The following is a 12,445-nucleotide window of genomic DNA, read 5'->3' as shown; positions in this document are numbered from 1 at the left end:
GTCTTACTAACAGCCGCGGAGGACTGAATCAGAGGGACGGGCTCCGCTGAAGCTCTCTCGCTCTCCTTCCTGTTATCCGTCGCGTTTAAATAATAGAGAGTCTTCCCTTCTGCTTTAATAGGACTTTCTGATGTTTGTGGCCTTCGCAGTGTGAAAAGGACACAAAGAAAGTGTCACAGAACAAAGAAGGCCGTCGTCGTAATAGAGAGAGAGAGAGAGAGCGCACTGTTAAAGAAATGCAACAATATGACAGAGGGAACGTTTCAGGAGCTTAATCATCAAGGAGCCGCCGTGGCCTCCGTGGCAGAGTGCTGCCTCATTAAGAGCAGCACAGTAAGCACATTAATGCCCTTCAGACACAAATACACTTCTCAATACAGCCGTTCGGTAGCCCGGCTCTTGTGACGCCACACTCTGGACAAACAACAAAAAGTTTTTGGTTTTTTTTGTATTCAGACAACACGACGGAGAATTATCTCCCCCGAATTCTGTAAACCTTGCAACAGAGAGGGAAAGAGAGCAGCCGAGAATAGCGATGAGTTCTCTCTGCAGCCTCAGACGAGCTGTATGTCACGGCATTGATCAGATAATTAAACGGTCAGCAGTTTATTATGGTTGTTGTTGTGTGTGTGCACTGTTTTTATTGCACGGCAAGTCCACGGTGCCCCGTTAAGCTGGCCAGGAGCTGTCCGAGGAGGAAGAGGACTTCGTCGGCCGGTGAGCCCCTGACACTCCGCTATCATGTTATTGGACACCCATTATATGTGATCGCCGTCTGCTTCACTGACTCCACATCATGAAACATACTTCTTCTACACTCATTGATTTGTGGCTCTGCAACTTCACAGTTTCACCTCTATTCAACTTTATTTATCCTTTATTTATGGAGCACCTTTCACACAACAATGCATCCCAAAGATAAAAAATAAATACACAAGAAAAACAAGAAACTTGTAAAACAAACAATAAAAACAGTAAACAGTAAAACAACAGCGCCTTAAATTTCCACTCGAAATGAAAACCGGCAGCTGGAAACATCTGGTCTCTCGGTTGTGAAGATGCTTATGCTTCCCTTTTGCCTAGTTTTATTTTTTATTTATCACACTTGTGTTTCTCAAAATCGGCACATTGCAACTATATAGTTAAAGTATAGTTAATATCAGAAAACGATCATGGTATCCCAGATATGACAGGTTCAAAGACTAGTTATCAGGTTGTTTGAAATTATGAGTTTGTTAAATTGTCTAATTAAAAATTCCTCCTTCTCACATCAACATTTTTCTGATTTCCAAACCAACAATCTGACCAACACTGGTTTGACTCGTTGTGTGGAAGTGAGAAAGTAAGCAGGATTCTTCAACCCCTATTTTTTTTATTTATTTATTATTCTTTCTTCGCTATTCTAAGTGCAGCACCTTTATTGTGTGAGAAGAGATTAAAAGTGTGCACTCCTGTCCACATTTGTATAATTTACCATGGCCCTTTGTAAGTCAGCAGGGTTTTCGTGTTTGAGTTTGACCTAATTGCCGCCTACTGAACCTTTCACACAAATGAAACACTTAATTGGAGGGGGGATTCTACGAGAACTAAAGCCATCTTTACTGGTAGGACATAAGATTTGGATTCGCTTCAGATGCTCCGGCTCTAACCGCCACACCTTTGACTTTGATCAGGAATCCCTCGCAGCTGCATAGAGTTTGGCGACTGTGGAAGACTCTGCTTATCCCAGCTTTAAAGGAGGATACAATTGCTGGTTGTTAATTATTTGTGTGTCTGTTGAGAAAGCAGGTGCCGCACATGAATTGCCCATGTAGCACCACCACCACCACCACCACCACCACCGCCGCAATCCGTTGTTCACCGCCACAAGACAGACAGTATCTCCTGAGCTTAAATGAGGATGAAGTTTGAGCAGCTTCCAGCAATGACTATTCGATTTCTGAAATCCACACACCCCATACTGCCGGCTGAAGGTAGCGGGGTTTCAGGCTCAAATCAGGAAGATTCATCGATACGGCGGCCCGAGGGACTTCCACTCACAGCTGTCAGACGGATCGCAGCCAATTACAGGGCTTTTTTCAAATTATCTCGGAGTCCTAAACATCCCCATGCTCTGTCAGAGCTGGCACGGTCTGCGGTGGCTAATGGCCGCTGGCAGCCAGGGGCCCCTGTTTAACCCATCAGCAAAAAGCTTCTCAGGGGGACTGATTACGCTTGTTTGCATCTGTCTTCTTTTTCTTTTACTTTGCCGATGGAATTAGAGGGAGCCGTGCGTATCATGGGCGCCGCGGCAGCATACAAAAAGATGGGGCTGGAAATTACGATGTCAAAGCCAAATGATAGCTGAGGCTCGGGGTGTATAGAAATTAAAAGGAGCACGTAAAGAAGTCACGCTCCAGTGGTGTTTGTGCAAAGTGACTGCGGCGCAAATACCTGTAAACCAATTTTCGCTTTTGTTCTTTTACCGAGCTTTTCCTCCAGGCTTGCGGGGTAATTCAGTTGCAATCTATTGAGAAGAATAGATTATGTGCACTCTATTAACCTTTTCCTTTACTCCAGTCTTTTAAAGTACACTTTACGAATATCACTCCTGCATCTCGACTCAGTGTTTGCCTCCATTGCCGGGAATGAATGCTGAGAATCTAGGATTAAATGAGTGCAGCTGGATATGCAAAGGTTCTTTTGTTGTAAGCAACTAACAGAACAAGGTTGTCTGCGGGGTAGAAATGAACTATTTTGCTTCGCAATTACAGTCAAGTCAGCTGTTTTATAGCACATCTGCTTTACATGGAGCCTCAGGTTTGATGCGATTCTTTTAAATGTGCTGGTTTTGGCTGTTGGCCGGGAATATTTGATATTTTTAAAATAAAGTAACACTTTTTATTGCATTATTTTGGAGTGTTTTGCTCTTGTCATCATCACCGAGGCTTATGAGTGTTATTAGTGAAGTGCTGGTGCTTTACAAGACTGTTAATCACTTTATAATGGTTGATATGCAAATTAGAAATGAATTTTCTTCTTTTTTTTTTCTTCTTCAAATATTCTCCAAATGTCCATTACAGGTACACGAGAGTAAAACTGTTCAGACGTATCTGGAAAAATGAAGAGTATGTTTTGTGAATTTCCCCTCAGTAAATGTGAAAACTCCTTAATTCAAAGCGGCAATCAAGTACTCAAGGCAAAAAAGAAAGTGCATCAAGCAAAAAATGACTGCTGTCTAATGGTCAAGTGCCTCGGCCCTTGCGATAAGCACAATATTATGTAGGAAAGACTGCAAGGAAAAGTTTGTTTGAATAAACACATGCAAAATATGATGTTAATTCACTTGTGGCACTTCAGGAAGCACCGTGTTAAAGAGGACTTGAAATTCCCTGGTGAGTGCTGGTTATTTAGACCTCTTAATATTGGAGGTACTTTGCTGAAACTTCAAGCTTTGAACTGCAGGACCTCACATGGCATGAATGTTTTTAATACTTACACCTTTTCTGTAATGAGATCTGGATTTATTATGAACTGTGTTTAAGCCTGCCGTTATAGTTCAGTCATTACAGGTTTAACTGTATGTGCTGTATGTTGGGGATATTTCCTGTCAGCGTATTGTATTGTTCGTGGGGCTGTGTCCAAATTCAACCCAGTGTCAGAGGATACAAAGGACATTTTTTTGGCGGTATTATAAGGTAGGAGGGTGGCGTGGTGGCATTAGTCATGGACTGCCATGTCGGATGATGAGGATTGAATCCAGTTGGTGAGAATGGTTTTGTTGAGGTGTTTTTTTTTTCGTTTTCTAACCCCAACCATATTTTTTCCCCTAACTCCAACCATGTGCTTATTTAGTAACCCCAACCACCTGTTCTAGCTATAATTTCCCTGTAAATCACATGGCTCTACACACGCAGTAGGTTTCCTTTTAGTCCACCACAGGAAATCGTGTAACTGTCCCGCCTCGACAGGCCGAAGCGTGTCTACTTCACGTTCTGCTGTAGTCGACCGGCGTGTCTATTTTACGTTTTGCCGTGATACCGGGTCGCCTAATTAGATACCAAATGGCTAAATTACCGTATGGACTACTAGTTGTTCATATTTACATCGCTTGTGTGATGATGTCACGTTTACTGTGACGGCTGTCAAGCACACTGCCACTTTAAAGTGTTGATGTATGTTTCATCTCCCAGATGTTCCTCCAGTTCACTCACCACCATCCACCATTCGTTTCATGCTGTGCAGCTCCGATTACTTCCTCGGTGCACTGCGTTGTGGAGACACAGTCGACCCCACATCAATCTTTTTCGAAGGCATACTACTTTTATTTCAATTATATATATTTTGTCACTTAAAAGCAGCTTAGTATGGTGTGCGGGATGGGACACAACTATCAGCTCCACTGATTGAGCCCAGATTGACATGTCACTTTATAATCACGTGGGATGATGACGGCTTACAACGTATCTCTTCAGGATGATAATGACTGGATGTAGAAATCTCCGATGTTTAATCTGTCCACTATTTATTGTGTTTGACATTCCGACAAATTAAGTCTCGCAGAGGAACATCAGACCCAAGTAATAAATTAAGACTGAGCAACTCAAAATGATGAGTCAGTTTCATTTAGTCTCATTTAATCAAAGTCTCTGAGACTGATGATTAAAAGGCTCTCTTTCAGGCTGACGAGAGATTCAAGAAACTTTCAGCACATTGAGCTTCTGAACGCTGGTGACAGAACATCTTCAGTCACACTTCCTGTATTGCTTCATTTGAAGATGCACTACAGAAACTAATTGGATACGACAGAAGTTAGTTATTTTCTCCAACTGCTAATAATCCAAGCAGTAATGCAGCTGACCCTTTACAACAACTTTAAAAGGACTTTGGTGCGAGTGACACCGACAGAAGGGATGAGACTCTATTTTCACAGCCATGCTTCTCCTTTAAGACCATTCATTTCTAAAATAACTTCACATTAATTCCTCGCAGTACCACCATCTGGCTATTATCTTTACAAGTGGTAGACAAAACCGAACAGCAGGCATGCAGTAGGTTTCTGGGTTGTTGTTTTGTTTTTTTTTTACACACATTTTTTTAGCGCATTGTTAAAGCCCACAATTTATCCTGAGGATCTTTGGGAAGCTCCTGCAGACTTGAATCAATGTTTGAAGGTTAATTTGATGGCAAATGCAGTTATTTACACTCCTGACCTCCATTATGAAGTGAAAGGTTCACATATGACTATGATGGGAATGCGTCAGTGTTGCGTAGGTTTCTGACCCATGAGAGCATCGTGTATTACCAGCTATAATTATGATAAGCAGACTATTAAAGCTGATATGTGTTCAGCCTTCTTTCCTATCTGCAAGACTTATGATGTGCTGATTAGACCTCTTAGTCATCGCGCAGCCCGCACTCTGACTTACACGTGTCACATCCATCACCACGAACCGGGCCATTCAGCTCCACCATTACCTCTCCGACCATCATTTCCCAGGACCACGTCAAAAACAAATTGCATTGACACCTATACATAACTCGGGAAGAATGACGATGTTCCCTATACAGGGAGAGTGTGACTTTTAGTTTGAGAAGCGGGTGGCAATTTTCACTTCGCTTCAGCTTCAGAGTGCAGAATTGGAGACTGGCTTCAATCTCCTCGTGTTAATCAGTAGTCTGTGCTTTCAGATGAGATAAGATGAAGTAAAACAAAAACAGCAAGAGGAATTTAAGATGACCAAATGGAGAGGTAGCATGTCCAGATCGAGGACTGAATATTAATTTTCAGAAAGTTATTTGTGATTTTTCTGCCACAATTAATTCCCTGTATATTTCCAAGAAATGGCATTTAAAAAAAAAACAGCAGCAGCAAATGTTCTAATTTTTAAATCAATATGTCATAAGGTTTACCGCTACTGATAAAAAATGGCTTCCTCCTGAATGTTTCTGAAGGAATGAAAATATTTACTCAGGTCAATACAACCAACAGTGTCTCCAAGTAATATCTACAGCATCCAAACAGATTTGGCAGTTTAGGCCACACCGCTTATTTCCTGAAAGTCTTTATGTATGATGTTAATGTCACACAAACATCTTATGAGCATCAAATTTTAAATCATGACATGTCATTCGACCTTACGTGAATCATTAACTTTCACGCGATAACACGTTTCATCTCTGCGCGTGACAAAAACTGCACGTAAACAGCAGCTGTCGGTGGCGAACCCAAATTGCTACACAGATGTTTGCAATGTTATCTACACAACGTGGTTTCTTTGACTAAGACGGTCGAAGGTCATTGAAAAGTAGAGCAAACCATGCTGACAGAGGAGCACCAGCTCAGGAGAACCTGGAGAGGGAACAGGTGACCTTCGAGTGATTAAAAGAAACAAAATAAGGGAAAAGGGGGAGGTGTAAAACCTCAGCTGCTCTGGAGCCTCTGTCCTGTTTTGTGCTGTTTGAAGTGTTGGAGAAGGATCTCTACCTCCAATCAAAAAGAGAGCCATCGTTTGGAGGCTGATGTGTTGGCTGTTAGGTGTCAGATAGGTGTTTTCTTTTGAAGGGATGGCAGCATCACACCACCAAACAGAAAAATCGCACCTTTTCCTGGATGGATTGCCGTGAAAATTTGTAGTCACAAGAGGATAAATCATCACAACTTCGATCATTATGTGTTGTTTCCCCCATGAGGTTCACATTTGTGTTTTTTTGTGACTCTTTTCTCTTAATTATAAAATTCAGACAAATAAATAGACTGCTGTTTTAGTTTGATTTATTTCATCCTCCCAGTGAGGTATTGCAATCTTTGGCTAATACAAAACGCTATTAGAAGAAAAAAAAAAAAAAAAAAGGAATTAGTCCAGAGATCCCTGAATCAGCAGGATAATCTGTGTGGGGAAAGTAAAAGATGAGAGAGACTCTGAACATCCAGATGCTCCAGTGAAGCCTCTCGGTGACCAGAAGCTCAGGCTGGTTGTCCACTGGGCAGCTTCCAGGTGTGAAATGTGTGTTAATGTGTGTGTTTGATCAGAGAGTTCTTGCTGACTAAATAAAAGTGAAAGCAAAGAAGGAGTTTATGATGTTTGGCAGTTACAGTGCACCACAAATATCCGTGTTAACCGGGACAGCAGTAAATGAGTGTAGGTCAAATTTAACATAGGCTATGTGCTCTTTTGTCACATTATGTGTACGTCCTTGTTTCCATTTTGACATTTCATCACTTTCAATTAATTCTTCGTATGCTGCTCAGCTAACCGCATTCCCCTCTCAAACGACTTCTGTTAACTCCACAGAGCGGGTCATTTGTTGCTGTTTATCGATACTCCCGGACTGAACACATCCCAAACTTTTCAATTTGAGTGAGACAGCAGCAGATACCGTCTCGGAGACCGAAGGGTCGCTCGGCCTGACTGACGGGGTCTTCGGTGTCGCTTCACCGTTAATGCTTTTTAAAATAAATCGAGCTGGAGTCAACGCCGCACCGCTAAAGAATAAGCATCCGGCATAGATAATTTGAGTTTAGAAAGCACATCATTTGTGGCCTTCTTCTAGATAAGATTCCTCAGTAAGTATTGAGAAATGAATACTATTATGTGTGTTTATTCTATCCAAGTTTTAAAAGCCATCAGCTTCAAAGGGAGACGCACATCGACGATAAAAAAAAAAAAAAAGGCCAAAACTACTGACAATGACAATGAATGAATGACAATATTTAACAGGCTCAAAGAGAGTTGATCTATTGACACAAAGATGATTAATGACTGTGGCAGACTTGATATTCAAAGCATTTCAATTTTAATGCCTCACTAATTTCCTTTTCATGTCTTTCAGTTGTTTCTAGCTGTCACTCTGCCGTTTCATACACAATATCTCTTCAAAAACTGCCAATAGACAAATAATATCCAAAGGATATTGTCATTTAGATTTATTTCGGGCTGTTTTTGTGTGGGAATGCATTGTAAGAAGTGTGGACTTGCATTGAAGTAAACAAATACTGCTTCGGGTTTGCAAACTAAAAATCGTACAAATGTTCTAATGGAGTATCTCATAAGATTGATAGAGCCTGGCAGGATCAATGTGATCTAGATGGAGCTGACTGCTCATAAAAATGCTTCCTGTATTGACTCTCTGTTTCATTTTCCACCCAGCTGTAAAACAGACTGTGGTGTTTTACATTTAAATAATTTGTTAAGAGCGCTCCTGTTGGCACCAACCACCTGATTAATCTGTAGCTGTGGCACTGGTGGGCTTGGTGGAACGATGCAAAGTTTGGAGTAGTTGAAAGGCGCTGCACTCTCGGGGTGGAACACGGGCTGACAATTATTGATTACATGTGATGGAGAGCTCATTCGGAAAGGTTAGAGCCGTGTTGCCCAACGGGAACTCCAGTCATTTTGTTTGTCTAACAAGCTGTACAGCCACAAGTTGGTAATTTTTCTTCATTAAAAAGTGAAAATTATATTCTTGATTTATGTTGAATGTGCAGAAGGGTTGCACATATTACCATAAAAATAGATGCAGGGAGACAATTATTCAGGCTTAACACACATCGCAGGTGACACTTATTTAAATGCACAAACAGGCCTCCTTGAGTGTGTATCTCAGTATATGGTGAGTGTGTGTATGTGTCCCTTTATCTAAATAACTCCACACCCAAAGGACATTTCTATCTGCTGGGAACTGAGTCACCTGACCTGTGGAATGAGTCTGACTGACCTCTCCTATTTCATCCAGGGCTGTTACACAATAACTTTTCTCAGTGGCCATGTCCCAGTTCAGTGCCTGGATGATCTAATGTCTGCAATTGTAGATTGAATAAATGACTGGTCATTAAGCTTTGTTCCATTTCAAAGAAAGAATGTTTCAATTGCAATTATTGTTATTATTGATATTATCATTATTCATTTGGTCACCTGGGGGCAGCAGAATAAGCTGTAAACACAACTGTCAAACAATATTATCACCTTATAAAGTTGAAACACTGAGCGTGAGGATGCGCCGGGTGCTGCAGCACCTCCTGGCGGTTGGTGGAGGACCTGCACGTTCACAATTATAAATTAAAAAAGAGTAAGTAAAAAAAGTTTGATTTTATTTTTGTTGATTATGTTCATATTCTAAACATATTTTGAATTCAATCAGAGTTTGTTTTTTTTTGGTGGATTTTAGGTTTCAAATGTTTAATTCGACCGGAAATTACGTTTTAGGTCAGAGGCAGGTCAAAGGCCTCACGTGACGTAAACACGAACAGACGCAGTTGGACCTTCATGAGGGCAACAGGACTTGAAAATGGCGACGCAAAGGCGGATTTTGGATGTTTTTATGATGCCAACAAAGAAAACAAAGCCTGGTGGATCGCAATCAACAATTGACAGCGTCACCTGATGATAAACAAGTACCTCGGAGGACTGTTTGCGAGTACGAAAGCAGGGAGCTAATAGAATTTTCCTTTTTTTTTTTTCCACACTTGCAGTGATTGTTTTCGATTTATCTGTTAACTTGCGCATTATGCATAGAAGAAAGCTATTCAGAGGTAAATACGAGTGTTAATAGTTAGAATTGTCTCCTGCTGTCCTTCTGTCTCCTCCTCACACATACAGATGGTTTTCTGTACACACAAGGACGAGTGCACACTTTTCTTTGCTTTTTATTTGCTCTCGTTGGCACAAGTTGGTGATTACTGTATGAATTTTAATTTGGGCTCGTTTCACATCACAAACAACAACTTTATGCACTATTTAAGCTGCTGCGTTTTAAAAGTGCCCTCCCAAAAAATTTTAATCGCCCCAATTTTTTTTTTTTTTTTTTTGGACAGTTGGCAGCTTTTCAAAACATCCTCCTCTGACTTTGTGCGCGCTTACCGTCAGATCATCACCTGTTTTGCGAGTAAATAACAGTGTCGGGTGTCACTGTTGTATTAACATTTGATTGGTGTAAATCTGTCTTTCCTGCATGCCCAGCTGCTGTCGTATGCGAGTAGCCTCGTGCCTTGTGCATGTTTTCTTCCATGATTGTTATTCATTTCATAGACGGATATCGTATGTCGCAGTGCAGTGGCTGTCTTTACGTTCAGTCACAGATATAGAGATTGTGATTGTGGCTCGCTGCAAAGAGGGCTTTGTTATTTTTGTGCTCCTGAAAAATCACCAGACGACCGATAGTATTTCTCCCTCTTCCTTAATGTTGTCCTAACAGTCTTTATCACCGTTACAAACACAAGCAGTCCAATGATAACATCCAATTTAAGCGTGTAAAGTTGTTTAATTTAGCTTTTGGGCAATAACGTCTGTTTGAGGGCAGCTTCTGTGTGAAATTTCCTGGAAATGTTCAACTTTACTAGTTAATGAGAGGCGCCTCAATGCATCATTAGTATAAATATCTGTGAGATTTGACCATCTGTCTCAAATTCTTCAGTCTTGCCTTCAGGTAATCTGAAGGGCTGGCGTTTGTGGATCCAGAAACAGACTACAAGCTACTCCTCACCTCCTTCCTCAGCCTCTCTTCTCCACACGTGTTCATATATCGAAGGTAGAAAAAGGTCATTTTAAGAGCATCTAGATCATCTCGGCACTTTTTGTAATTTACTCGGTGTTCATGATCCTCCCTGCACTCCCTGTCAGTATCATTGAAACAGTAGGACAGTTTTTCCTCTAAGAACACCTTTGGCGAGATCCTGTCTCATCTTTGTTCCCTCTATTCGAGCCCTCACTGTCAACACCCGCTGGCTTTTAATTGCACAGGGCGCCGGCTTTGATAATTATGTTGTCAAACGCAAAAGAGTAGTGAGTGCAAATAATGTGAACGGTAGAGCGGCTGGTCTCTCTCTGCAGGGCTGATCCACGTTGATAACCCGGAGACGTCACTGAAACGAGGAAAAAAGCAACTCGGGGAGCAATTGAGCATACAAAGAACACTGTCAACGCATTTGCAATCAGGAAACTGTGGAAAATAAAGAAACTATATTTTCCTCCACGCCAGAAATAGAGACCGTGACAATGTAGCTCCTGTATTGTTTTGTTTTATAACATAAAAGGTTCGTATCATGTTGTCAAGGAAAAGTGATAGTATAGGTCCTAATTACAGTGCAGCCACTTGGAGTGTCTTGTTTATCTGTAGTTCTTCTCCAGTCTTTTGAGAAAAGTTTCACTTTCATGCTAATTTGTCCTCATGGGTAGAAGTGCTGGAGCTGGCGTTGGAGTTTCTTCCTTTGTGCTGAACACAATTAAATATTTGCGTGTGACACAGTGTGGCGTCTTCAGAGAGGAGTTTGTCTACCTGTAAGTAGGGGGCTTGAATTCATGTCTGGTTGGTTTCTTGAACAATGGGGAGCCCAAAGGAGAAGCTGCGAGGTCATCCACGCACGATGAAAAAAGGCTCAAATCTCGTGATGTCATGAGCTCTCCTCTCCTACTGAGGAGTTTCTTAAAATTCAAGGTTTTGGGTTTATTTTTTTTCACCTGACATAAGTCCATTGAAATTATTCAGTCGTGCTGAAATAGTGGATGCAACAGAAAAATGTCATTTTCGGTATGAAACCTAACCTTTAACTTCTGTGGAGCAGAGCATGGCTCTGTGCAACTCACTGGAAAATAAACAAACTCCAGACACATCATCTAACATTATCAGCTTCATTGACGTCAACAGATTTTTGAATAATACATAAATAAATAAGCTTTGCTGCTCTGTATCCAAGTCAATATCATTTCTCATCTGTTCCACAAGAATTCTATTGGGACTCAGAAGCTGTTTGCCGTACTCTGTGCTGATAAGGCCTTTGGATTTAATAAGTATTCTTCATGTGATTTATTCTATGTACGGTAGTAAAGTTTTATCAGCACTAAGCAAACCTCAGCCGGGTAATGCAGGATTATGGGCCCACCGTTGCCCGCCCGTGCCCCGGAGCCTGTTGCCGGCTCGGAGACATTGCGAGGGATGATGGGGGACTTTGTTTGTTTCCTGTGTGAGAAGTGATCAATGGGAGCCCCGGCTTCGCCAAGCGAACTGTCAGGGTCACGTTTCCCCTGTGCAGTGGGGAGTATCAGCAGAGGGGTAGGGGGGGGGCGGGGAATCCATACTGTGCCATTGGTGGCCTCATTCTCTGTTCACAGACACGCATGCATGCCTGAATTCATAGAAAATGCGACGCGAGCTTGCAAATCCTTCGCCTGTGGCATCAGCTCACACATGGAGATGGTAACCCTTAAGGGTCAACCAGGGGGCCGTGGCAGCAGAGGGCAATTGATCATAAACACACAACCTTGATGCACCCGAGCGACACGGCCAGAGCCGCATAATGAACCCCATGAAGGATCCTGACCTGCACGTGCATCTGCGGTGTCTTCCTGTGCTGAACCCGAGGCCGGGTCAACTGTTATAGCCGCGAGGAGTTGCCTGTGATTATATCTGAAAAACTGACCTTGAGGCTGCAATTGATAAACCTTGCGAGCACCGAGAAGTAGGATTAAAA

General features: G+C 41.9%; 1 protein-coding gene across 1 annotated transcript in view; it reads left to right on the top strand.

The window, feature by feature from the left end:
* Positions 1 to 470: 470 nt before the first annotated feature.
* Positions 471 to 12,445, top strand: part of LOC138628182 (protein FAM180A) — a 34,244-nt gene continuing 22,269 nt past the window's right edge. Inside the window, exon 1 of the mRNA XM_069711060.1 lies at positions 471 to 717. The gene's annotated coding sequence lies outside the window, so the exon portion shown is untranslated. The remainder of the gene's footprint in view (positions 718 to 12,445) is intronic.

This window comes from Brachyistius frenatus, unplaced genomic scaffold, assembly GCF_029030835.1.
Source record: "Brachyistius frenatus isolate BFR_SWC_R1_liver_20210118 unplaced genomic scaffold, ASM2903083v1 Contig_96, whole genome shotgun sequence".
NCBI lineage: Eukaryota > Metazoa > Chordata > Actinopteri > Embiotocidae > Brachyistius > Brachyistius frenatus.
The sequence above is the reverse complement of the archived record's forward strand: the minus strand, read 5'-3'. Positions and strand labels throughout refer to the sequence as shown.